The 25,262-nt window shown below is 37.8% G+C and overlaps 1 protein-coding gene across 1 annotated transcript in view; it reads right to left on the reverse strand.

The window, feature by feature from the left end:
* Positions 1–25,262, reverse strand: part of LOC107752230 (polypeptide N-acetylgalactosaminyltransferase-like 6) — a 159,633-nt gene that overhangs the window by 57,299 nt on the left and 77,072 nt on the right. The window lies entirely within an intron of this gene.

Raw genomic sequence — 25,262 nt, forward strand, 5'->3', positions numbered from 1 at the left:
TGGAGGCTAAGTATAAGTTTAGCACAGATATATTTTCACTCGCCGAACACTCTCTGACTAATCGCGCTTCAGAGTTTCACTCTCCGTCAAGCGATCTGTGCTATTTTTCAGTTCATCTGAATGGATGCGCAGCACACCTGTATTTGGCGTACCGTAAACTCTAGTGTAACGGCGCACGACTCGCCGTCGCTTTGTCTCACACACACAAATGATACTTGCTTATCATAATATCCTATTATAATGCTTGACTGACTGATGTTAAGAGTGTACTTTCAGATATTTTAAAAACTGTGCCGTTTTACAAACATTTATTATATAGTCTGGCGAGTAAACTAAAAAATTTACTAGCCAATGGCGATTCAATTGCCAAACAATCAATTTAAGGCAAATATCAAAAATATGCTGATTAAAGTAATACCTGATAGAGCACTGATGAGACCTTTGCTTCAGAATAAATTACATTTACGCCCAAAAAAAAAAATACCACCTTTTTTTTCCCCTGGACAAGTAACTTTTTTACTCGGACAAGTGAATGACTGATTTACTTGTCCGAAGGACAATCACATGTCAAAGCTTAATGTTGAGCCCTGTATATATACACTGCTGTGAAAAGTTTTTTGCCCTCTTCCTGTTTTTTTTTTTATTTTTTGCATATTTGTCACACTTAAAAGGTTCAGATCATCAAACAAATTTTAATATTACACAAAGATAATGCAATTAAATACAAAATGCAGTTTTTAAATAATGATTTCATTTATTAAGAAAAAGCTGTCCAAACCTGACTGGCACTACATGAAAAAACAAATTGCCCCCTAAATCTAATAACTGGTTGTGCCACCCTTTGCAGCAACAACTGCAATCAAGCGTTTGCGATAAATGGCAATGAGTCTTTCATGAACACTGACCTTAATTGAGGCAAGTGAGGCCTGCCATTCTTTAGATGTTGTTCTGGGTTCTTTTATGACCTCCTGGATGAGTCGTCGTTGCGCTCTTGGAGTAATTTTGGTAGGCCGGCCACTCCTGGGAAGGTTCGCCACTGTTCCAAGTTTTCTTCATTTGTGGATAATGGCTGGATAATGTATAAGCTATGATTCCTATGTATGATTCCTTGATTTACAGTCATAGCTTTTGGCATATGTCCACAGCATTTGCTTTTATAATATACATATATTTTTTTATTTTAAATGTGTCTTTAGAGGGGAATTTAAAAAGTGTCATAAAAAGTTTTAGGCTATTTTTGCTGTAGTGAAACTTTAGAGAGTGTCAGAGGGTTGCTCTGAGACAATGTTTCGGCCTTGACAGTCAAAGGTCAAAGCAACTGAACCTATAAATATTCATATTCAGGTACTTTATAGGCGGGTCGACCAGTTCATAAGGTGTAGAAATATTCCAGGGTCATAAAAGTTTAGAGCATGTTAGAGAGCTTCTCTAAGATGAACATATTCGTATTCTAGCCTTAGCTACTCAGAGTCAAAACATGCACTTTTATGCTTCATTTTAACAGTGCTAAAATGCTTTTTGTTTCCAAAATTCACCACTAAAACAAAATATGCAAGAAAATATGCAAACAAAAAAAGTGATTTTTATAACCAGTGGCTTCATAAACACACTTTTAAGGGGGAAAAAAGAAAATACATCATCAATATTGATGATTTGGTCTCTGAGGGCTTAAGAGTAAAAATATGATGATTAATGAAAGAAGCGGCAACTGAATATGTTTCTTTGGAGATAAGAGAGAAGATAAGCGAGAGCATGAGAGGGAGGACAGACAGAGAAATGAGAAAGAAAAACAGAGAGAGCGTACAGTAGTAATACATATTTTTAAGTTGCCAGTTGGTTTCTGTAGTGCCCTCACGTAGCTCAGCATTCATTTCTGCCGCACAAAGCAATCCTTTGCCAGTGTAAATTGTAATTATTTTATTATTTGTTGTAAGAGGATGGGGAGGCAGAACATTCACTTTTACCCTTGCCGTGGATTTAAATACCATTTAAATGGGATGGCGACCAGCCAGATTCATTAGACAGGAAAAACGCAACCTCTTTCACACCCCATTGCAATGTGGGTTTATTTTACACCTATCAACTTGCAATTCATTTTCACTCTCCTTAAACAAAGCACCATGAAAAGCAGAAAAAAATAAAAGAAAAATTAACCACAGTTATTATCACCACATTCAAACCAAAGCCCTTTTTTCCTCCACTGGAACAACATGGGAATTTTGCTTCACAATACTTAATTATCATTTCTTATTTGCAAAGATGTTTACTTTACACCTTAGGAACGGTTTCTAACGAAGTGTGTTTTGATAATATGGTTTGCATTCACATTTACATTTATATCCAATTTCACATTCAAGGAGCGCTCAGTGCACAGTCACTGAGGCAAAATGCTTATATTTTCTCTTAGGGTATAAAATTGTCAGTAGCACAGAGAGACTTGAAGACCCACTCACATTTTTTAGACTGATCTGTGCCAACAATAATGACATACAAAAAGTGGAATACAACCATATTTTAAGTTCCCCATACATTTTTTTTTCTTCAAATGCTGAAGAAAAAAAATGTATGGGAACCTTAAAATATGTTTGTATTTCTGGCACAAGATATGCTATGACCATTCTAACCCATCCATAAAGAATAATTACCTATGATTACACCCTTGTGTAACAGGGCTATATAAGTATATATGTCTACATTTACAAGGTTAAAAACACAGAATGAAATAACAATGAATGTTATTGCTGACAACCAACTGCTATAAAGACCAATAATAAAATTCTAGACAATTTTTGCCTAAATAACCTTAAAATATATTATTTATAATAAATATATATTTTATATATAAAAATATACTATAACACTAAACTCTAAACAACACTAAAATCATTTTAGTCATTTTGGATGCTTCTAGTTACATCATAAGATGTATGAAAAAGTATGTAAAATGGATATTCATTTTCAGATTTTCTAAGATTACATTAAACAGTCTTATTAAATTATTTGTGGCTTTAAAAGATTACATTTGCCATCATCCAATACTCACTTAAAGGCAATCTAAATGTAAAGAAAATGGGAAATTAGCAGGCAAAATTAAATATCCAATACGGATCATTACTAATAAATGAAAGAATCTCTATTATCGACCAATACAGTACTAATATTGTGCACCCCTACTTAATGTAATGAACCTGAAAGGTTTTCAGAGTGAGTACACTTGCTAAATGGAGACAGAATGTGTGGCGAATAAAACAAAAACGGGACTGGAGTATATAGAAAGTGGAATGGACTGATAGACAAGCAGCCAATTACTTTCTTACTCCCTTTTGAATGCTGAAATCAAGGCACAATTTAACCCCAAGAAACACCCCTGAACATCCAAAAGATCATCTACTGTACATGTCAGCGATGTCCATATAAAATTAACGGCAGCTGAAAACTGAAATCTGTCTTAATCACTGCCAATAGCCCGTGAAGATCCTGCTCAGTGCCAAGACTCATAAACATCTGTTGAAACTGAATTCATTTTTTGGAAAGGAAAAAAAAAGAAAAGAATTCCAAACACATGCTTGTCTAATTTTCCTTTTTTTTTAACATTTGAGAGCACACTCTGACCTGCACGACAAGCAGGCACGAATCCAAAGCAGGCGTGAAATATTACATGTGTGCGGTCAAAAAGCAACATTTGGCACTGCGCACACAAGAGACAGTTAGATGTGAGGCGAGAGACTGCCAAATAAAGCCCTGGGGTATAAAACTCTGTCAGCATCTCTGAAAAGCGCTCGTGCCATAATCACGTCACTGTTGCAACGTCTCCATGATAATGGAGAGAGACTGTAGGGCCTGCGTCCTGTAAGTAATGAGGTCACATCTGCCTGTTACGCCCCAATCAAATCTCCTTTATAGGGGGGGATTATGACATAATTAAAAAATAATCCTCAATGGCAAGAGACAGATAAGAATGGCATGAAAAACATATTCTCTGTAAAGTGTGGTGGGACAGGATGACAGGCAATCTGATGACATATTACATCAAAGAGTAGAATATAGTACAGATGAAGATGAAGATATAGGACAGTTACGCAGAGTATTACGCAATCTACCTTGTAAAGATTGTAAAGTGGCACACATGATGCGTGATGGTTAGTGATAATGTTTGGCCCCTGTTTTGCATCAGGAGATTATTATTTTAAAAAAAGGGAAAAAAAGGCAGTGATGGAGATTTCAAACTTAGCTGGTAGGTTTCCTGAATAATTTGTCAACTAATCCAGGGATTTTCAAACTTTTTAATGCCAAACACCTTCAAATACGACAATCCACCTTTTATAGATTTTTTTTAAACATTTATACTGTGTGAAAAACACTGTCTATATCCTAGCTATTATAAATTTAGAAACTGTCAACAGAATAATCACGACTGGTCTTAACTGTAATAATATCAGTTTAGTAAATCTGTTAATTTTTTGGTTAAACTTTAATTATCATGTTCGTTCAAATAAATAAATCAATATATAAATAAATGTTTAGCTGTTAAATTATTATTATTTTTTTTAAGTTGGGCTATTTTTAACACGACTTGCCATATTAAAAACAAAATACTTGTGGATAAAAGACAAAGATGCTGTAAAAAAAAAAGGTGATGCATCTACATATGCATTTTTTCAGAGAGTGTTTTACTGTGTAAACCTTCTAACAGTGTTAGGGGCCATTCACACAGAATGCGTTTTTCCATTCCAATTCCTTTTCCATTGCGTTTCTATGTAAACATGCGCTTGACGGACACATATGACCGGTGCACTTGCATCTCATGTCTTTTGCAGCATCTTGCAAATGAGTGTCGCGTTTTAAAGACATATTGTCAAGTTAAAAGAATTTCACCATTTACGCGCAGTTGTTTTATTTGACAGCAAATACATGTGTTTTAAGACGCAAAGACGTGTTCTGTGTAAACGGCCCCTTATATTTTCCCTGTGTCTAGTCGAGACTTTTAAGTTGAAGTTGTGGTTTGTGCTTCCTGTGTCAGGTTTTGTAGTCCTTTTATAGTATTTTTTATTGATTAGTTCATTATTACTCCCAGCTGTGCCTTGCTAGACCTTGCCCTGTGTGTATTTAAACCCCAGTGCTTCTTGTGTTCATGCAGTTGCTTTCAGTTTTGTTTTCCCCTAGTGTTCCTTGGTTTCTCGTGTATGTATACTGCTTGTTCATGAGTTTGACGTGTGTTGCAAACAGTTGTATGAAGGAATGCTAAGTTTTTGGGAAAACAAAATAGAACTAATTGAGCTAGATGACTGTCAACAATCATGATCACATCTCTAGACAGAGAGACAAAAACAGAGACAAAAAAATCCGGCTGGAGAGGGAAAAAATAAGAATAGCTTCACCTCCGACCTCAGCTTGGGCAGCTATTTTGTTCCTTAACGCTCCATTCAGGCCTGCTGCGCGGCTTTGCGAGTGAGTGAGATGCTGATCGCGGTCTATTGGTCAGACCGGACAGGCCTTTTGCCGTGTGAAGGGGCCCACGGCGGTGCAGAAAAAACAACCACGGTTATGATTACATACAGAGGAGCGCTAGACAATATACAGTCTGCTGTGACGGCTGTAGGACACTTGTGTTACGCTCCAGTTTCCCGCCTCTGTCAGCAAATATCTACCTGCCACACTCAATTACAGCCACTATGTGTTAGTGCAGCCAGTGCACACAACTTCCTCTGCACACTGTACAGGACTACAGCTGTAGCTTCAGAAAAAAAACACATTGTAGATCCTCACGTGGGATGCTCATCAATTCGCATGAAGCTCCTCATGCACCCGCGCAATTATCCTTGACATCCGCTTGGGGGAAAACAAACCTTTCAAGGTCTGTTTAAGTACAATCACTGCACCTAATTGAATATGTCAAGACTGACGGATGGTGTTCGGTGGATGAACGGGAAAACATGGAGGAGTCACCCCAGACAATGTGACTCCCTAAGACTCCTTGTGTGTTCATACATGTGTGCAACGCATTTCGTTGAGCTCAATCATCCCTGGCAATCACTGGCTCAGTTTTAGCTTCATGACCATGGTGTTTATTTGCGTAGAGATGGCTTTGCTGTGGGCAAAACATTTTACATTATTTATATCTCTAGCATCAGACAGAGGGTTTATTTAGCCGGGTAAATATTTGTTAAGAATACTCATAAATGAATAGCCAAATATATCCGTAAGGCTTGTTCACACATAAAGCCTCTTAAGTCAGTCTGATGAAATGTATAAAATCAAATAAATGGATTTTGTAACAGCCTCTTGGAAATCTGGAATCTTATTGTGAATAGACCATGAAATGGTTATAATAAAATTATGATGACTTTAAGTACCAAATGCATCTACGTGATCATACCAAACATTATCAATATAAAAATCCTGAAGGACCCTGTAAGATATGCTAGTCTGCAGGCGGGAAACCTCGCAGCTCATCAGTGCTGAATTCAGACTAAATTACTGTGAATATGCCAGGCAAAGCCGCTTCTTTGAGGGCCGAATTGCATTGACATTTTCTATCCAGAACATGGTTGAAATGAATACTCTTCCTTTAGCTATCTTTTTGCCTCCTGTAGTGAACACAGCAGCATTTATCCTGTGATTACAGAGAGAGAAGTACATCCTAGCTTTGGGGTTTGGACCAGGATGTTTTCAGAAGATTGTTTTGTGGATTGGTTGGAAGCAACAGTGCTGTAATTCCCATGGTATAACAAATGACTTTGCTTAAATTCACAGAGCCAAGGACAAAAATTGTATGGGTTCTCCAACACTGACAATGGCCCTGCTATGATAGTAAGAATCTGTAAAATATATTTCAGGTCTATGCTGGCTTGTCTGAAAATGTGAAAAGTATGAAAGTGTTCATCCAACCAACAGAATGGAGATTCCCTAACCAAACCAACAACGTGTGCCCCTGAGTTGTTTGTCCAAAAACACAATTACTATATATGCAAAAACTTTCTATTGATTGTATTTCATTTTTTCTAGTCAAAGCATAAATTGTTGTTCAAAACTCTTAAAAGTGACAGAGGGAAGCACAGCACGAATAAAGTGATGATATTGTGTTCTTTACAACTGGTTAACAACATAAAAATGAACATTAGAGTGTACAGTATGTTGAAATGTACTAGAATGTATAATCTCTCATATAATCACCCAATCTGTTTCTGCTGTGAAAAGATGTCAGTAAAACAGCTTGTAAACAGCATGTCAACTGACATTACATTTACCTAATGAAATCCATTCAATGTACAAGAGCCTCTACTACTAATTTGAATGTCATGTTAGAACCAGCAGTGGTGGCTTGCTTGGACAACATTGCAAATTACATTGTCTGTTTTTGTTCTGACAACAAAAACAGTTCAAAACAAAGCCACAGTAGATTCACAGTGGTGGCATACACAGTGGTGATTTGTTGCTGAATAATTCAGTGTTTTTTGAACACATTGGTAAATGATTCAATCACTTACTCATTAATACAAGCCACTAGTCATTTTCCTGAATGAATCGGTTGCATGCATGATTTAGTGATTCACTCTTAAAGACATACTGGCACCACCTACTTCTATTGATGTAATCTGCAGAAAGATGATAGAAACAAAAATCAGCACTCTCAAAATGCTGTTCAACTAATCAGATTCAAAGACTGAAACTAACTGTTGGTTAATTGACCCTCGACAACAGGGACCACACTTTAGTTTGGGGACCAATTCTCACTATTAACAATGACTTTTTCCTCAAAAAACGCCTAATTTGCTGCTTATTAATATTTAGTAAGGTACACTTTAAAAAATGCTGGTTTAAATATAACCCAGCGCTGGCTTAAAAAGGGACAAACCCAGCTATTGGGTTGTTTTGACCCAGCGGTTGAATATTTAACCCAGCATTTTTAAGAGTGTAGTTGTTAAGTTTAGGTATGCAGTCATAGTCATGCAAAATAAAGCATTAATATGTGCTTATAAGTACTAGTAAACAGCCAATATACTAGTAATATGCATGCTAATAAACAGCTACTCAATAGTGAGAATTGGTCCTTAAAATAAAGTATCACCATTTTTAGAAAATGTATTGCCGAAACGATGAAGCAGGTGACATGTGTACTAATACCAGTCTATCCTATTGCCTACAGCTATATGCAATCAGATACTTTAGGGTTTAGAATGTTTGCCTTTACTTGTTTCTCTTGGAAAACTAGAAACAGATGTAAAGCTGTTACAATTCATGTTGTAACCAGGGATTGAAATGAACTTTTTCACTCACCAGCCAATTTGGCTACTAAATTTTTAAGTTACCGGCCATTCATAACTTCTACTAGCCAAAAAAAAAAAAAAGACAGAAATACACCACCAGTTTGAGGCCGTCTACACTGGGTGTGACAAAGCGACCGTTGCAAATCATTTTGTGTCAGTACTAGGGGTGTGCGATATTGACAAAAATAATATCTCAATATTTTCTGGGATTTTATTGATAAACGCCTATGCGTGCCTCTGTAGGTGTGTTTTGTTTAGCTTTTGCAATATACTCGATAATGTCATGATGTCTCACGAGTTCAGTATTTGCGCTAAACCTGCGCAGATTTGGCCTGCATGAACTTCCCCAAGAAATTAATGAGTGAACATAATTTACGAAAAGTAACCTGCCAAATTGGCTAGTGATTTGACAGCGTTACCCGCCACAGCTGATTTTTACCCGCATTTGGCGGGTTGGCGGGTGTTAATTTCAAACCCTGGTTGTAACATAATAAAGAGCAGTGTCTTAATGTTTCCCTCTTTAATATTTGTATTTGGCCCCAAGACTCAGACAACCATCAGCCCACACTGGTACTAGCTTAAATTAAATTTGTCATTTTGTGAGCAGTTTTATCCGAAGAGACAGTAAGCCAATGGCAGAGACGTTCCTTCAGGAGAAATTTTAGGCAAAGTGCTTTGCTCAAATGCACCACAGTAACAGAGGGAATTTGTGACCCCACTCTATTCCCCCTCAGCAGCACTTGTACTGAACTTCAAACCCTTTGGGACAGCAGCCAGAAAATATATGAACTGAATGAAATGAATAGACAGTTCAAAAGAAGTTTGAAAGAAAAAAATGAATCATGGGTTCCACAAAAATATGAAGCAGCACAACCTTTTTCATCTGTGAAAATAATAAGAAAAATAATAAGAAAAGTTCAGCTTTGCATCACAGGAATAAATTACATTTGAAAATATATTAAAGTAGAAATCCATTCTTTTTAGCCTTGCTAAACAAAAGAGACTTCTTTCAAAAACATGAAAAAATATCTTATACAGACCCCAAATGTTTGAATGGTAGTGTGCATGTGTATATGTTTGCATGGGTTTAATTGGTAGTTTGGTTTACTTACTCTAAGTTGCTTTGCTTTTACCAGCTGAAAACCACATAGGTTGCTTATTTCACAGACATTCTAATAGAAATTGATAGCTTATATTTTATGAGTCATACAGGCTAGTCATTCAGTGTGGGACATTTATGAACTGCCTTACAACAGCCCAATACTTCTCTCAGTCATCAAAAGTATTCAGTGTAAAAGCAGCTGTTATGAATGAGCAGCTGAAACTGATTAGATCTTTCACAGGCAAGAATGTGTGGTTGTGGGTGTCTGTGAAAAACATAATTTGCAAACATATAAAGACCTGTCTTTTTCTCTACCTGGTCTCATGGCAAAAACGTACCTGGGGGCCCTTTTTCACGAGACGCGAAATACGTACCAATAAGTACATATCACTGCAGTTTCCAAAAGAAATTAACACTAGAGGCAGTAAAACTCAGACACCTTTTATTCCTTTTCACACAAATGTACAGAGTTTCGATTAATAAAGCGTAATTTTCGCACAATTACTTGAAGAATATTATGTTATGACTTCAAAACAATTTTAATATGCTGGGAGATTTGAAAACTGATGCTTTTGATTGTTAGCACCGCACATATCCAGCTTCATATCAATGGGTTTTTATCGACGGTAGGTTTGTTCGGTAGCTCACGGAGTACGGAGACGTACTTGAGAGGTGAGGAGCTCCGGTTCGAATCCCGTGTAACTACGGCTCGACGAAACAGTTGAAATCTGCAGTTCAAATGGCACGGTTGCATCAACACATGCATTTTTATATCAGTTTTGCATTTGTTAACACTATCGTGTAGGTTTAGGGTAGGGTTTGGTGTAGGGCATATTTCCAACACGATAGAGTATTAACCTTTAGCGACAGTCCCCGGATATTTGAATTCTGAACCGCCGCAATACGTACCAGAAGTAACATAATAAAAACACAGCAATACGTACCTATATCAACGTAATAAAAACGTGCCAGGGTTCACGTATTGAACCCGTGTTTTAGTGCATTTCTCTTTGAAACTGCGGCGAAACGTGCAGTAAGGTATGTAAAAACAGTGTTGCAGAAAAGTTCCCAGAGGTACGTATTTTTATGAGACCAGGTTGCTTTTTCTGCAATTCTTTCTCTTGGACGAAGAGACTGATGCATACGAATTTCCTATCGTTTTATCTACATGGCTACAGTGTGTCAATAAAATGTCACCATGCCATCACAATGAATGACTAGTGCTTTCTGTAATTTTCTTGTGAACTGAAGTGTTCCACCAGAATTATTACATTAAAATGTTTGTACAATGTATATAAACGCTGTTTATTCCAATTATTAGGGATGCACCGATACCTTTTTCCTACTTTTTCCAGTACTCGCCCGATACCGATACTTTTATTTTTTGTACTTGCCGATACCGAGTACCGATACCAATATTTTCATTGCATTTGTAAATTTTTTCAAATATTGGGTACAGAAACCGGATATTCACTCGAAAAGCTCGCGCGTCTGCACCGCCGCGCGCTCAATCCACTCGGCGTGATTTGCTTACCAGCTGGCACAAATCAGCTATACAGGCATTAATACTGAATGTTTTATATTCATTGCATACATATACTTCGTAGACATCTTTAATCTCTAATAACTCCATTCTGCTGTCTGTTGTCGGTGTTTCTTTGTCTGAATATGGCACTTATCACATGCTGTGTGGTATCGGCGTTTGGTATCGGGGCATTTTAACGAGTACGAGTACGAGTACAGGAGCTCAGTATCCGGCCCGATACCTGCATCCCTACCAATTATACAGTGAATAATAATTCCATTATTAATAATACCTGATAAAATCTGGGGTTGCGATCCCCAGTATAGGGGTCATTAAAGATTTACGAGGGAGCGCCAAGCACTCTAGTTTGACAGTTACAAGTAGGAATTAAACAGACACCACTAGAGTTTAGTAGTTCAGTACATTTTAACAATGAGCAGAATAGTACAGCAGAACATGCAATTTCAGAAATGACAATACTATGTACAATAACTATTTTTCATCACACATTTATTGTTTTTAAATAACTTTGTACTGTACAATGTACACAGTCTCTCTGGAAGCTTTGGTATAATTTCAATACTGTCAATACATTCATAATAAATTAAATACATTTATGGTAACATAGTTAAAGTTAAAGTTTATGGTAACATAGTTAAAGTTAAACATTCTGTGATGTACTCAAGGCCAGCTGTCTGCTAATGGTGACACTCTAATTTGTTTTCGCTTGCATTCTTTACAGGATTTGACACATAATGAATTGTCTCTTCCTAGGCTGTAATGAGATGCAATGCACCAAACTAATGGCCTGTGAAACAAACAAGTCAATCATAAGGATTTTGAAATTACTAACAGAATTCAATAGATGTGTTTTAATGAACCTACAATACTGTACTCTGGGGTTATTTCCGGTTATAATAATCATTTGGATACATTTTAGATGGTAAAGCCATAGCTAAAGGTGGTTATTTAATGTTATTGCTGGTTAATAAATTGCCTGTTAATAATAAGACCAATATTAAGAAGAGTGAACTGAGGTGAATGTCACTGAGGAAGGTGACAAGTTAGTGGACATTTCAACTCTTTGAGAATGACCAATATAAGTGCGGAAACACACATTTCAGTTTGTTCAGGAAGAAAACACTTTGATTCCTTCAAAGCACTTTCAGGTCTTTCTCTAGTCAATAAAAAAGGTTTTCAAAAGGTATGTTGTTTATATTGTTGTGCATCAACCGAAGTGTTTTCAAATAGTTGTTTGTCCAACTTTTTAGAAAAAGAACTGAATAAACCCCCTTCTTTGAAATAGTCCCACTGGAGTGCAATTGAATGTATACACAACACTCCTCCTCACTCTCTAGTACAAACTCTCAGGTGTTTCAGCTCTGACGATAAGCTTTTCATTACTTCAGACTGTGTAAAATGGATGAAATGTTAGTTCAAGCTAGAACATGTCAAAACACTGCAGTTGCACGTAAATGCCATTTACCGAGTCTAATTAAGATGAATAGCTTGAGCATTAGGCCTTCATCAGGGTGTTCACGAACACTAGAATGATGATGAAAGCTTAATGGCATTATTTGATATCAGCCGTTCCATTTAGGCTGATATCATCTATTTCAAATTGTCCTTGTCCTTGTAGACAAAGACCTGTTAGCTTAAATTACCCAAAGATCCATGTTCTCTTAATATGTATGTAATGTATGAAGAGGCAGAGTGGGTGGCACAGATGGTACTGTTTGACACATTCACAAAATGTTAATAAAGCTGTCAAATGGATAAAATAATAATGATAGCCTGATTAAGAGCAAAATATTTGTTTTACACAAGTTTTCCATTTCCATGCACAATAGTGGAAAAAGGGTTTTAGATTATTAAAATGTTCCTCTCAAAAAAGGTCTTTTAAAAACTGTCTATCAAAGATTCTTTGGGGAACCAAAAATTGTTCTATTGTTCTATGGCATCGCTACAGAAAACCTTTTTGAAATCTTATTTAAAGAATGAAAACATCCAATCTTTGCTTACTTGAACGTGTGAAACAATTATCTAAGCTCTAAATGAAAACATCAACACTTGTTTATCTCATGACAGCTCATCATGTAAAGCAATATGAGCCCTATCCTCTCAGAGCTTACAGTATATTACAGCTTCATCCCAAGTACATGTGAGAGTGTGATTCCTTCTGGGACTCCCATTGCATTTAAACCTAATTATTAGCATAACAACTAATGATCACTTAGATATACTTTACATCATACATCTTACTCTTCTTTATATAACACAATTGAATTCACAGTGACTAACTACTTTGTAAATCCCAATATGATGATTTATAGTGAGACAAAAAACAAGGCTAACGTCAACATACGGATCACTCAAAGAAACAATGGCCCCAGGAAATGAATACGTTTTGGAGCTGTGCACCTGTCAATGTAAATACAATCAGCCTTTCAAAACGGTGTCTAACAATGTCGGCTGCAACAAACACCATTTAGCTTCCCATCCAAGAGAGCTTGACATTGTTCGTCTATATGCTGCTTCTCTCAGGGTGCACACCCACATACTGTACAAACATGAAATCAGAATAAACAAAACGCTCTTCCGAGAGAAGACAGGCGGCACGGAGCTTTTCATTGGCGTATCAGACAGACTGGGCACGGTTTATACGGTTTCATCCTGTTTTTATGTACCATTCCCAGCTTTGAACTTCACACAGTGATGCACTTTCCCCTCGCAGCCTTTTCTTTTAGCATCACTTGCAAAGCAGTAAATAAGGGAGACCTTCAGAGCCATTAAAACCTTCACTTTTGCTGCTGAATATGGATTTGTTTGAATATAGATTCTTTCGTTGAGTCAGCCCGAGCGGTGAAGGCGATCTATGTGGACGGATCGATATAAACTACTGTGTGCATAAAACAAGTATTTATGATCATTACCGCATGGCTTGCGTGGGTAGAAGTCGGCTAAAAGTAAAACAGATACTCACTCGCTCTCCTCCCTCTCTTTCACAATCTCTCTCCCCTCTCCTTATTTCTCTGCTTCTATAAGCTCATTTCATAGAAATGTGTGAACTCTAAGCAGTTATTGGTTTGGACCTCCATAATGCCTGCAATCCAGAGTGAATCACTGGCGCTTGAATCACGAGCCGGGAATGTTAGCAGGTGGCCAGAGACGACAGCTTATATCTCATCTCGGAGACCTTTTTTAGACTATTTGCGGCAATTTATCCAGAGATGAATCTTGGCCCTCCATTACAAAGTGAAGCGTCCGTCGCTTCATCGGAGGAGAGGCAGAAATTGCAGCTCTAATTGAATGCTCTGATTATCACCTCTTAGATTTTTATTTTTATTTTCAGTTTATCATATTTAGTCAACCTTATCCTATTTAGTTTTAGTCAAGTTTTAGTCGACTAAAAGTCTCAACATTTTAGTCTAGTTTTAGTCCAAGAAAATCTAAAATATTTTAGTCTAGTTTTAGTCGAAGAAAACCTGAAGTATTTTAGTCTAGTTTTAGTCAATGAAAACTTGACATTTTAGCAATAAGATTATTATTAATTAACCGTACAGCAGTATTAATTTTGGCAGCCATTTTTAATTTAGTCTTAGTCTTACTCAAATGTACATTTTAGTTATCATATTTAGACAAACGTGTCCTGTTTTTGTTTATTCAATGAAATGTATGAGCATTTTAGTCAGGTTTTTTAGTCAATGAAATATTAGTCACATTTTCGTCATTCTGTATAATGGTTAAACTGATAAAAAATATTTTTTCTCAAAATTATAATCGTAATGATTGTTGTCATTTGAGAAATGTACTTTTGCATTTCAGGTATTGCACTTTCACCAGTAAGCACAAATCAATAGAATGTGGACACATACATGGTGTATTTTACCTCATCTAGTGTACTGATTTATTATAGGCTTTTTAATTTATAAATCAACACCAAAGAGCTCTGATTCGGGGATTAGAACCATAGACTGTATAAAAACATGGACGTAGTGTCCGTGACGTCACCCGTAGATTTCCGAGGAGCGTTTTTGAAGCTCAAAAGTGGGCGGAGGCGGCCGTCGCCATTTGGCAGCACGTCACCGCCCGTCACTCCTGGATAATCGAAAATGGGCAAAGAGGCGGGAGCTTGTCGCTGAAACCACGCCCACCTAGCTCGACGGTGGTGACAGCAGCGGCAATCCACCTGTCACTCAAGTGGCCACGCCCTTAATTATGAAGAACTTTAAGGCTCAATATAATTTAAACGGATGAGTTATAAAAAAATTCACACCCCTCACAGTTGTCATGAAGGGCAAAATTAGCTATATAGACCAAAACCACTTTTTGTACCAGACTGTAAACATTTTTTGCTGCTGTAAAGTTGGGCATTTTAACATGGGGAGTCTATGGGATTGACTCCCTTTTGCAGCCAGCCTCTAGTGGCCAGTTGATGAATTACAGTTTAAGTCACTTCCTTGTTTGCTTCACGAGAGAGAGCGAGAGGTTGCGGCTTGATTAGAGCTCTTGATATCTGGCAACCGCACTCATGAAAACTCGCGTAGTAGAGGCCAGAGTTGCCAAGTCCGCGTATTATACGTGACTTTGGGCTTCTTTTTTTGTAAAGTTGCGTGAAAAAATCCCGGGTCGCGGGTTGCGGTTTTTTGGCCTTATTTTAAAAAATATGGTTGCTTGTTAAGAAAACCTGACAAGCAACTTTGTTTCTTTTAATTTATGTTCACTGTATTCTCCAGTGCATTGATTGAAACTCTGTCTGCTCACAGTTAATAGCCAATCAGTGCAAAAATATAAGTGCTGTAGTGTAATTTGTCAAATATTCCGCTCCCTCCGCACGCGCCTTCTTTTTGAACGTGATTTTTCTTCAATGAGGGATTGAAGAAAAATCACGTTCAAAAAGAAGGCGCGTGACGCTGTAATCCAAGCGATGATAGTAGTAGACGTAGAGGAGTGGGATGACTTTTTTTCTTTACAAGGTAGCCTCATTTTTAATTTTTACAATGTTTTTGTAATGTATTAATTATCACGGGCTGTAAAAAACAAACAAACAAACAAAAAAACAAGTAGGCCTATACTAATACTAAGAGTAGGCTAGATTTGGTTCGAATAGCCAATATTTTAGTAGGCTATAAATATGTTTAATATGTTGCGGGCTCATTTATTGGTAATAAATAATTGATAATAAATAATATTGATGATAATAAATTATCAAAAAATATTGGGCTTGTTTTTGAAGATGCAGTTGCTTATTTGTCTCGCAAGAGTTGGCAACAGTGGTAGAGGCGTGTAGAGCAGTCTGCAATAACTTTTTGTCTCCTTTTTTGACGAATATAAAAAGAGGTTTTTGGTAAAGTTTTTATCTTTTTGAATACATTTTAGTCTCGTCTTATTTCGTCAACGAAATTGCATGTTGATATAGTCTTAGTTATCATTTATTTACCTTATTGTCGTCTCGTCTTCGTCTCGTCTTCGTCTCGAACATTTTTCGTCATAGTCTTCGTTAACGAAATTAACACTAGTTTAAATACAATTTTCAGGCTGATGATACACCTAGAGAGATGATAACATCATTTCACATTTCCATCGGGTGTGACTGCAGACACGCACATGTATTGAGCAAATGCACATCAAAACGGCACGATAAAAAATTAATCATCTCCGCTGGATGCCAACGATGGGAATGTTTGCATACATTTGCCTCAATGGTGTGAACGCAAGTATGTGAGCATATCAGTATGTGAAGAAATGAGTGGGAGAGCATATAGTGATATATAGGTATTTTGTTTTTGTGTGTGAATGTGTGTGCGCCCTTCGCAAGTCATTGGGCGATGGCACTATCATCAAAGGCAATCTTGTATCATCAAATGCCTGCAGGTCAATGAGGCTTTATGGGATTAACGCCCCCAGATTAGACCCCATGCTTAAAATCATTTGCTGGCATCAGCTAATTAAATGTGGAGGAGCTGGTGAGGTCATTCAAAGGCATATTCCGTCCTCCTCGTTTTGGCTAATTACCTATTGTCGTGCCACTCTCTCTCCGTGAAGCCTTTCTTTAATCACACATGGACAAAGGGATGATGGTAACTGCGCTGAACGTGTACATCTTCAATTCTGGACCTAATCAGAACGTAGGATTGTTTGCTACTGAGTAAAGAGTCAGTCTTTAGCATCACATGCTTTCGAATTACAGGTTGGAGTTGTAGAAAAGAAGCTATAAACTAAGCTCAAAGAGAAGCTGAAGAAAAATAGAAGTGAGAGCAAGAGAGAGAGAGGCAGCCTGCTTGGAAAAGAGGGTTTGTGATCGACAGTGTTCCTACACTAAGTGCTCATATGTAATGATGCTAAAATAGCAGCAATTTTCAAGTTCACACATCAGATTGAAACTGGGAAATGGGAAAGCGAGAGAGGCTGTGTGAGAGCGTGTGAGTATGAGCGAGAGAAAGAGAGATCCAAAGTGACATTCTGAAGAAGAATTTTTCCGCCATTCAGAAATCCAACCACCTCCTCCGGCGAGGCCGACATGTCTGTAGCCAAAAGAACACGAAAACCACTCAGGTTCTGCCTGCTGCCCGATCCAATTAAAGGAAAAACTTATCTGAGGACAGTCCTCCACCAAAGGCCACGGTTCATGCCTGAATGGAAGAATTGAAATGTGCTAATTCAAACATGTTCACATTCAGCTCCCAGAACAACTTCTCCTTCTTGCAGATTTCTGTTGACATGTGTAAGACAGCACCTACAGAGCAGTCGACTCCAACCAGGGAGACTCGCAGGCTGACTTTGCATCCACTTCCTCTCTCTTTCTGAATTTCTCTATCTCTCTTTCTGTGAAGCAGTAACATGGTGTATATACAGTCCCTCCAAGGAAATATCATGTTTATATTTCTGTTTCTTTTCGCTTCTCTATATCTCAGCCACAGTATTGTATTAAGTAAAGTGGCTTTAAATCTCAGAACTGCAACTTTGTTTCTCAAAATTGTGAATTTTATATCTAACAATTACGACTCATAATTGTGACATTAAATCTCACTATATATCACAACTGACACTTCGCAAAGACCCCCTTTCTTTTTTATAAATTCAAACATTAAATACCATTTTGTGGCTCTTTAATGAGCGCCTCACAACACACATCGTGTTCTCACCTGGTAAAAAATACATAGTAGAGCAAAGAGAAAACATACAATGTGCCGACAGACAAGACAGAAGAACTTACTTCTGGTATGAAACAGTCTTAGCATTCAAATTTTGTCTTTTTTCTTTTTTATAAATTCAAACATTAAATACCATTTTGTGGCTCTTTAATGAGCGCCTCACAAGTGGCACATGAACCGATCATCTTTTCATATTTACTTAAAGCACAAAATAAACATGAATGAACATCAGAAGGTATTTTATTTCAACTGCAAAAAGACGTCAAGTTCAAGTCCACCGAATTTAATCTACTCTCCTGTCTGATATGTTTGTCAGACAAAATGGAAGATTCTGCGTTATGATTGGTCAGATTGCCTGTCAATCAAGCTTCCTGTTGTAGGGATTTCTAGTACATGAACGGACACTGCTATGCCCCTATCAGCCATCATGAGGTTTGCTAATCACCCCAGCACATGACTCCAATATTCTGGGTTCTGTGGCCAGGGAAAATTCATATAGTCAAATTGGTAATATACACTGACATTAATGTCTCGCTGGCCGAGTAGCTGATAGAGTGTAAACTATCAAATTTGAAATCAGTTTTAATCAGGTGGACTTCGAATTTTCAGATCCGAGTCCTTTCAAAACCTGAGCTAGAAATAAAATTAATGATTAATTCCCTTATCAAGAATTAATGAGTTAAATTCCTTACACTGTGAAGGGTCAATTGTGACCTTTTTCTCATAATTGTGACAAATCTTATGTGATTTTAAATTTCACAATGTGATTATATCTAACAATTGCAATGGTTTCTCAAAATTGCAACTTTATATCTCATAATGTGACTCAACTTCACAATCTGACAATTGCAACTCTTATAATTGCAACTTTATATCTCATACAATGTGACTTTAAATCTCTCAATATTTATGATTTTAAGTCTCTGATGTCAATTTAAACTGCGATTACAACTGTTCATAATGTTCATAACTGCTACTTTATAATTCACATTCATTACTTTTTTTTTCTTGCAATTGTGTTTTTGTCTTGCAATGTGAATATCTCACAACTGAGACTGTATTTCTTGTAAATGAAACATATCATACAATTTCAACTGCAAATCTCACAATGTGACTTTCTTTTTAAATTTAAACTCACATTTACCTTTTCATTTTTTATTCTGGGTCAGAAACAAGCTTCATAATATAGTATATGAGCAACACCCAGATTCAAGACATATCTCTCATTAATCTAAGAGGAATGAACTGAGTGCTGCAGCCTAATCAAATGAGCATGAAAACAGATCAAGCAAACTCCCTATCAGACTTATTGCTGTCACTGATTTCACTGAAAGCTATGATAAATGGTCTGTGCTTTGTAGTGCAGAATACAAAGACCGCAACTCAATTTCGCATATTTGTAATTTAATCAGAAATAAGGTTTTATGGATCCACTTAAGGTGCACAAGGAGATCAAAAGGCAGAGGCAGAACCCACACAAGCACACGGTGACACTCATATAATCCTGAGCAGATGTGTAGAGTCTCACACACACACTCGCTCTCTCTTTCGCTCAGTCTCCACACCTCTTTGAGACAAAAGAGTGATCTGTCTGGCACTTCTTACATTGCTCCTCTTCACGGCTGACCTCGGATGTTGTTTGGGCCGTAATAACCATTAATCACACTCCTGTCCCTAGGGTTGGGTAATGATCTCTGCTGGACCTTACTGAAGAGCTTGAGTCAAGGACACAATCTTAACGCTTTTTATTGCCAGTGGGCAACTCCTTACTTCAGGGCTGAAGATACTCTTTAATGCTGATGTACGAGCAGCTGTTGCGACCGCCAAATCTTAATCAAAGGTATAACATGTAAATGTGCGAATTTCAGAGATGTGTCTCACCGCCCACAATTGCCCTCACTGAGCTGAATAAGATAAATAAGTTCCACATATTTAGTCATTAATGTTAAAGTATCATTACAAATCTGTACGACCTTTAGATATTTAGAAGTACCAATTATTCCATGGGCCTCTCTTCATCAAAGGGTGAGTAAAATGGATAACTCTTAATATATTTGTGGTCCCATGAACAATTTTGTTTAAGACTGCCTAGAAACAAGGGGTGGCTCAACTTCACCACAGTCTCAAATCACCCCGCTCTCCTCTACAGGTTTGGAAAAACATGAGGGTGAGTAAATGATACCAAGTATGCAAATTTCGGACTTGCGTCCTCGATAGTTCGGACTTCGCAAGTTCGACTCGGGAGTGTGAACTCCCGCAGACGGGACGACGCAAGTCCGGTAATTCTGCAAACAGCAGTGTACTTGAAAACGTCAGTCAGCTCGCCTTGGCTACTGCAATTTTCCTCACAGTATTTACAATAAGACGAAATATGGTATCAAACACCACTGCCTCTTTTCGTTTTCATTTAAACATATTAATGCCCGCATAAATGTAATTCAGGGGACATACAGTGGGTACGGAAAGTATTCAGACCCCCTTAAATTTTTCACTCTTTGTTATATTGCAGCCATTTGCTAAAATCATTTCAATGAAACTAAATATTATATCAAACAGTATCTTTTGCTCAGAAAGAGCAGGGACTTTCTGAGGGGCAAATTTGTACCCGGAACTTTATTTAGATCCTGGTTCCTGCGGTGGAAACACACCGATTACCGGCCCAAGTCCCCCAGTTCCTGGGGAAAGTTCCTGTTATTTAGATCCTGGTTCCTGCGGTGGAAACACACCGATACCGGCCCAAAGTCCCTAGTTCCTGGGGAAAGTTCCTGCGGTGGAAACGGGGCTTTAGAGAAAGGAACATTTTTATTGTCCTGCCCAGAGTCTGAGAGCTAAATGCTAAGTGGATGCATCAGCATCAGTCCTCTTCGCCACACTATACATTCCCCGTTAAAACAAATATTGTACTGATAGGAAGCAAATATAAAATGTTGGCCCATAAATATTTGCAATGGCGTTAAAGCGCAACATCTCAGTTCCCTGGTTGTTATTGCCCAGCTCAAACTGTGTGTTGAGTGCTTGTTTTGTTGATTATCCAGAAGCTGGTATTTGCTGTCACAGAGCAAACAAACAAGACTGTGATGAAGTCTTTAAACATATATTTGTCTATTCATTTATTAATTTCATCCAGACATTTTTGTTTATTCGTGCGCCATCTGATCAGCGAGTCTTTGAGAAAGCGTAAAAATTGAGACCTATGTCTTGGGATTACTTACATTTTCACTCATTTTAATTTGCTTTCTGTTAATTTAATTTGCTGGCTCATTGCGCAAATAACCGCAGAGAGGATGATACTGATGATATTGCTTCCAGACAAAGAGACCCATTTATCACATTATCAAATGTGTCAAGGTGTTTTGAATGGAAATCTGACCCAGTGACAACTGAGGGGAATGATCCATTGAGTTGTCAAGACAACTGGATGAGATCTCTATTTGTCTCTGCTGGGCTTCACGCTGTCCAAATTCACACCACGTACAACACTGGCATCAATCTGCACTGGTTTTCTTCTGGGATGGAGAGACTTCAGAGGAGAAATGTATTGTAAACATGCAAGCGAGAGAGGGGGAGAACAAACAGAGAACAAAGATGAGGTATGATGCTCCCAGGCTGCTGGAAGTGGCAGGACTCGATCCAGACTCCTATAGAGGTCCGGTTTCCACCACGGTAGTGCTTTCTCTGTAGCGTGGCAGGGCGTTTACACATGGGTTTACAGGTGCATAACTGCACTGTACCGCAATGCATCAATACTGTCAACAAATATAGCCATCAGATGAAAGCTAATTACAAACTTCCCAGCGGAAAGCATTGTGCTAGCCATCAAAGACCATGGGTTTGAATCCAAAGAAAAACACATACTTATAAAAGATAGATATTTCCAGCGCACTGTAGGACGCTTTGGACAAAAGCCTATGGCAAATCAGAGGTTTTCAAAACTGGGGTCCTGGAATCCCCAGGGGGATAAAAAATAGTGTAAAAAAACATTAATTATGCTTTTTGAAGACAATTACTAATACATTTGAATTGCACATGTTTCTCTTAAGGTTTATACATCTTACATTATTCCATTAGTGGGTAGAACAAAAATGCTGTTAACTTAATAAAAAGTAAATCATTTCCAGATATTTTATTCACTTCTTTTGGCTTTAGACACACAACGATAATGTAAAAGTCAATTAAAAGCCATTTCATTTAGCAAGTAAAGACATGTCTTTTTTATATCACACTTAGTGTTGACTTATTTGGGGTCAGTACGATATATTTATTTATTTACTTATTTAGCAAGAATGCATTTAATTGATTAAAAGTGACAGTTAACATTTAAACGTCAGAATTTACATTGCTATAAAAGATTTCTATTTCAAATAAACACTGCTATTTTGAACTTTCTGTTCATCAAAGAATCCTGAAAAAAATGTATCAGTTTCAAGAAAAATATTAGTCAGAAAAATCAGCATATTCAAATGTTTTTGAAGGGTCATGTGACACTGAAGACTGGAGTAATGGCTGCTGAAAATACAGCTTTGCCTCCACAGGAATAAATGACATTTTAAAATATATTTATATAGAAAGCAGTTATTTTAAAATGCAGTATTTCATAATATTATTGTTTTTATTTTGATCAAATAAATGCAACCTTGATGAGAATAAAATCTGAAATATTTCTGCAAAAGGAAGTCAATAAAGTAATACTACATTTTTTAAAACCACCATTCTGTTCATCTTTAGAATATAGGCTACCATTTTTTTTCCACACGTTGTTATTTTCCCCCAAGCCCTGAAATGGCATCTTGCATCAAGCTAGGTGGGGTTTGAGTGGCAAGTAGCGTATCTTCATGCTAAGCACATCGGCGGGGCTTATAAATCTGTCTATGGCAGTAAGAGAGCAGAGATCAAGAAGTGAGATTTTCTGGTCTGGATATTGACAGTTCTGAGGGGCTCGGTGCTCAGAGATGACTGTAACACTGAGGGATTAGGGAGTGAAAGGAAGCGAGCACAGCCGACAGAGACAGCAACAAGCCCTGTCTCGTTCCATCAGTGCACACGTATCCTCGTGTGTGCGAACGCACATCAGCCTTCCCTACACATACACACACCCCAGGGCTCGCAAATGAATTTGAGTGATGAATAACACGGCCAGTCAGAAAGAACAACAGAGGATTTACACGAGGTGTCACCATGCCGAGGTAAAGAGCAGCCGGTGGAACAGAAAGTGTGTTTTCTGTGTGTGGGTGAACGAGAGAAAGGGAAATGGAATAAGTATAGTGTTTTCAAAAGAAAGGTTAGTATCATGGTGCAATGAAAGCAATAGGTCGGCCCAGAGGTTTTCCGATTACTTTTACACCTCTGCATGGAAACACTTATAGAACTCTAAAAATTAATGTGGGAAACATAAAATTACTCAACCTTAGCACATAATTTACAGCAAAAACATATTCAGTGTGCATTTAGAGAAAGAAAACAATAACCAGAATACAGGAACGCTGTTGCAAACCGCAGAGTCCTACATTCAGACTTTAAGTGTCTAAATTACAGATGTTTGATTAGTGTTAATTAGTCACCTGCTGCAACTGGCCTTGGAAACAGGAAGGCATGCTGGGAATCTACTTGTGGAATGTAGCTGTCAATTTAAACACAAAGGTGAATGTGGAAAGTATGTAATCTTTGTCTCTCAGCTACATAGATTCATCTGGAAGACGAATACCCCGGTGTTTGGAGACAATAGGCTAGACTTAGCTCATTAACAGCGACTGACCTTTACAGCCCTCCTCTATAAGCCAAGGCTATTTGAAGCCAAGGAGCCACTGTGTGTGTGCAGGAGAGAGGAATAAATCAGGCATCTTATTCCTTCTTTTTTTGCATATTCTGTGTTGATATTGTGAGCCGAGATGTCAATCACGTAACTGAACTTATCAAAATACAAATCTTCCCAGGAATTTTCATGAGGAGAGAGGCATATTTGTGGGTATTTTGTTACAATGTCATTAAAGGTGCAAATTTTCTCACCAGCATTTGAATAGTGAGTAGCATCACATATAAACAAAGGCAGAACAAAAAAAATAGCTAATTAACATGTCAGCCTGCACAACAATTAACACCTACAGTAGGGCCGTTCAGCTTAAAACTTATTTCTTCTTTTACTTTCTTATAACTTCGTCATTTATCAAATTTTTTACCCAAAATAAACAAAAACAAAAACTCTTCTGATTTGTAATAAAGGGAAAATAAAGCCTTAAGCATTTTGGAATAATCTTTAATATATATATAAAAAAAAAAAACTCCTTACTTGGTTACCACACAGCATCGTTTGATGCCATTATATTGAAACTGTTGAGTCTTCTAAAAGAGGATTACAAACTCAGTTTATGTATTTTAAACTACATTTACTACATAAACTACAAAAATATTTTAACTTTGCTTTTGTCACAGCTGTGCCGAAGGGAAGGACGCAGAGACGCAGATCAAAGTAACAGTCTTTAATTCAATCCACACAAAGGGTAATCCACACAAGGAACGGCTGGAGACACATGAACATGACATTTTAGACCCAACAAACACAGACTGAACAGACAGGGGCTTACATACACAGGTAATCGAGGAATAGACAAGACACACCTGAACCAAATGACAATTAACAGGAGACAGAAACTAGGTCACGCAGAGCACAAGAGGAAAGAACACACACAAACAGTCCTGGGGTGTGACATTTCGCCCCCCCTCCGGGAAGCCGCGTCCTCACGCCGCAGGAACAACAAAGGGAGGGATGGAGGGGAACTTAGGAGAAGGTTCGGGCAGAGGACAGACACCCGGGAGGAAGATGACAAACAGAGTCCGTTTCTCGCCAGTATCCACTCCACAAAGGTGCCGAAACTCTCTCGAGGACCATCCCTGGACGACCGTGTTCTGCAAGCGGTGTTGAGGCTCATGTTATAGAATGTGCAGAGGCAGTTGTCCGGGTAGCTGGCTTAAAGGGGTCATCGGATGCTCATTTTGCACAAGTTGATATGATTCTTTAGGGTCTTAATTAAAAGTCTATAACATACTTTGGTTAAAATTTCTCAATGTTAGTGTAAAAAACACCTTTTTAAACCTGTCAAAATCAGCTCTGTTTTTATCAAGCCATTATAGTCCATGTTGCTTTAAATGTTAATGAGCTCTGCTGGCCCCGCCCCTCTCTTCCGAGCTGCTGCTGACTGTTTACTTTAGCCGCATTCATC

Source organism: Sinocyclocheilus rhinocerous, unplaced genomic scaffold, assembly GCF_001515625.1.
Source record: "Sinocyclocheilus rhinocerous isolate Xijiao unplaced genomic scaffold, SAMN03320098_v1.1 scaffold110, whole genome shotgun sequence".
Lineage (NCBI taxonomy): Eukaryota > Metazoa > Chordata > Actinopteri > Cypriniformes > Cyprinidae > Sinocyclocheilus > Sinocyclocheilus rhinocerous.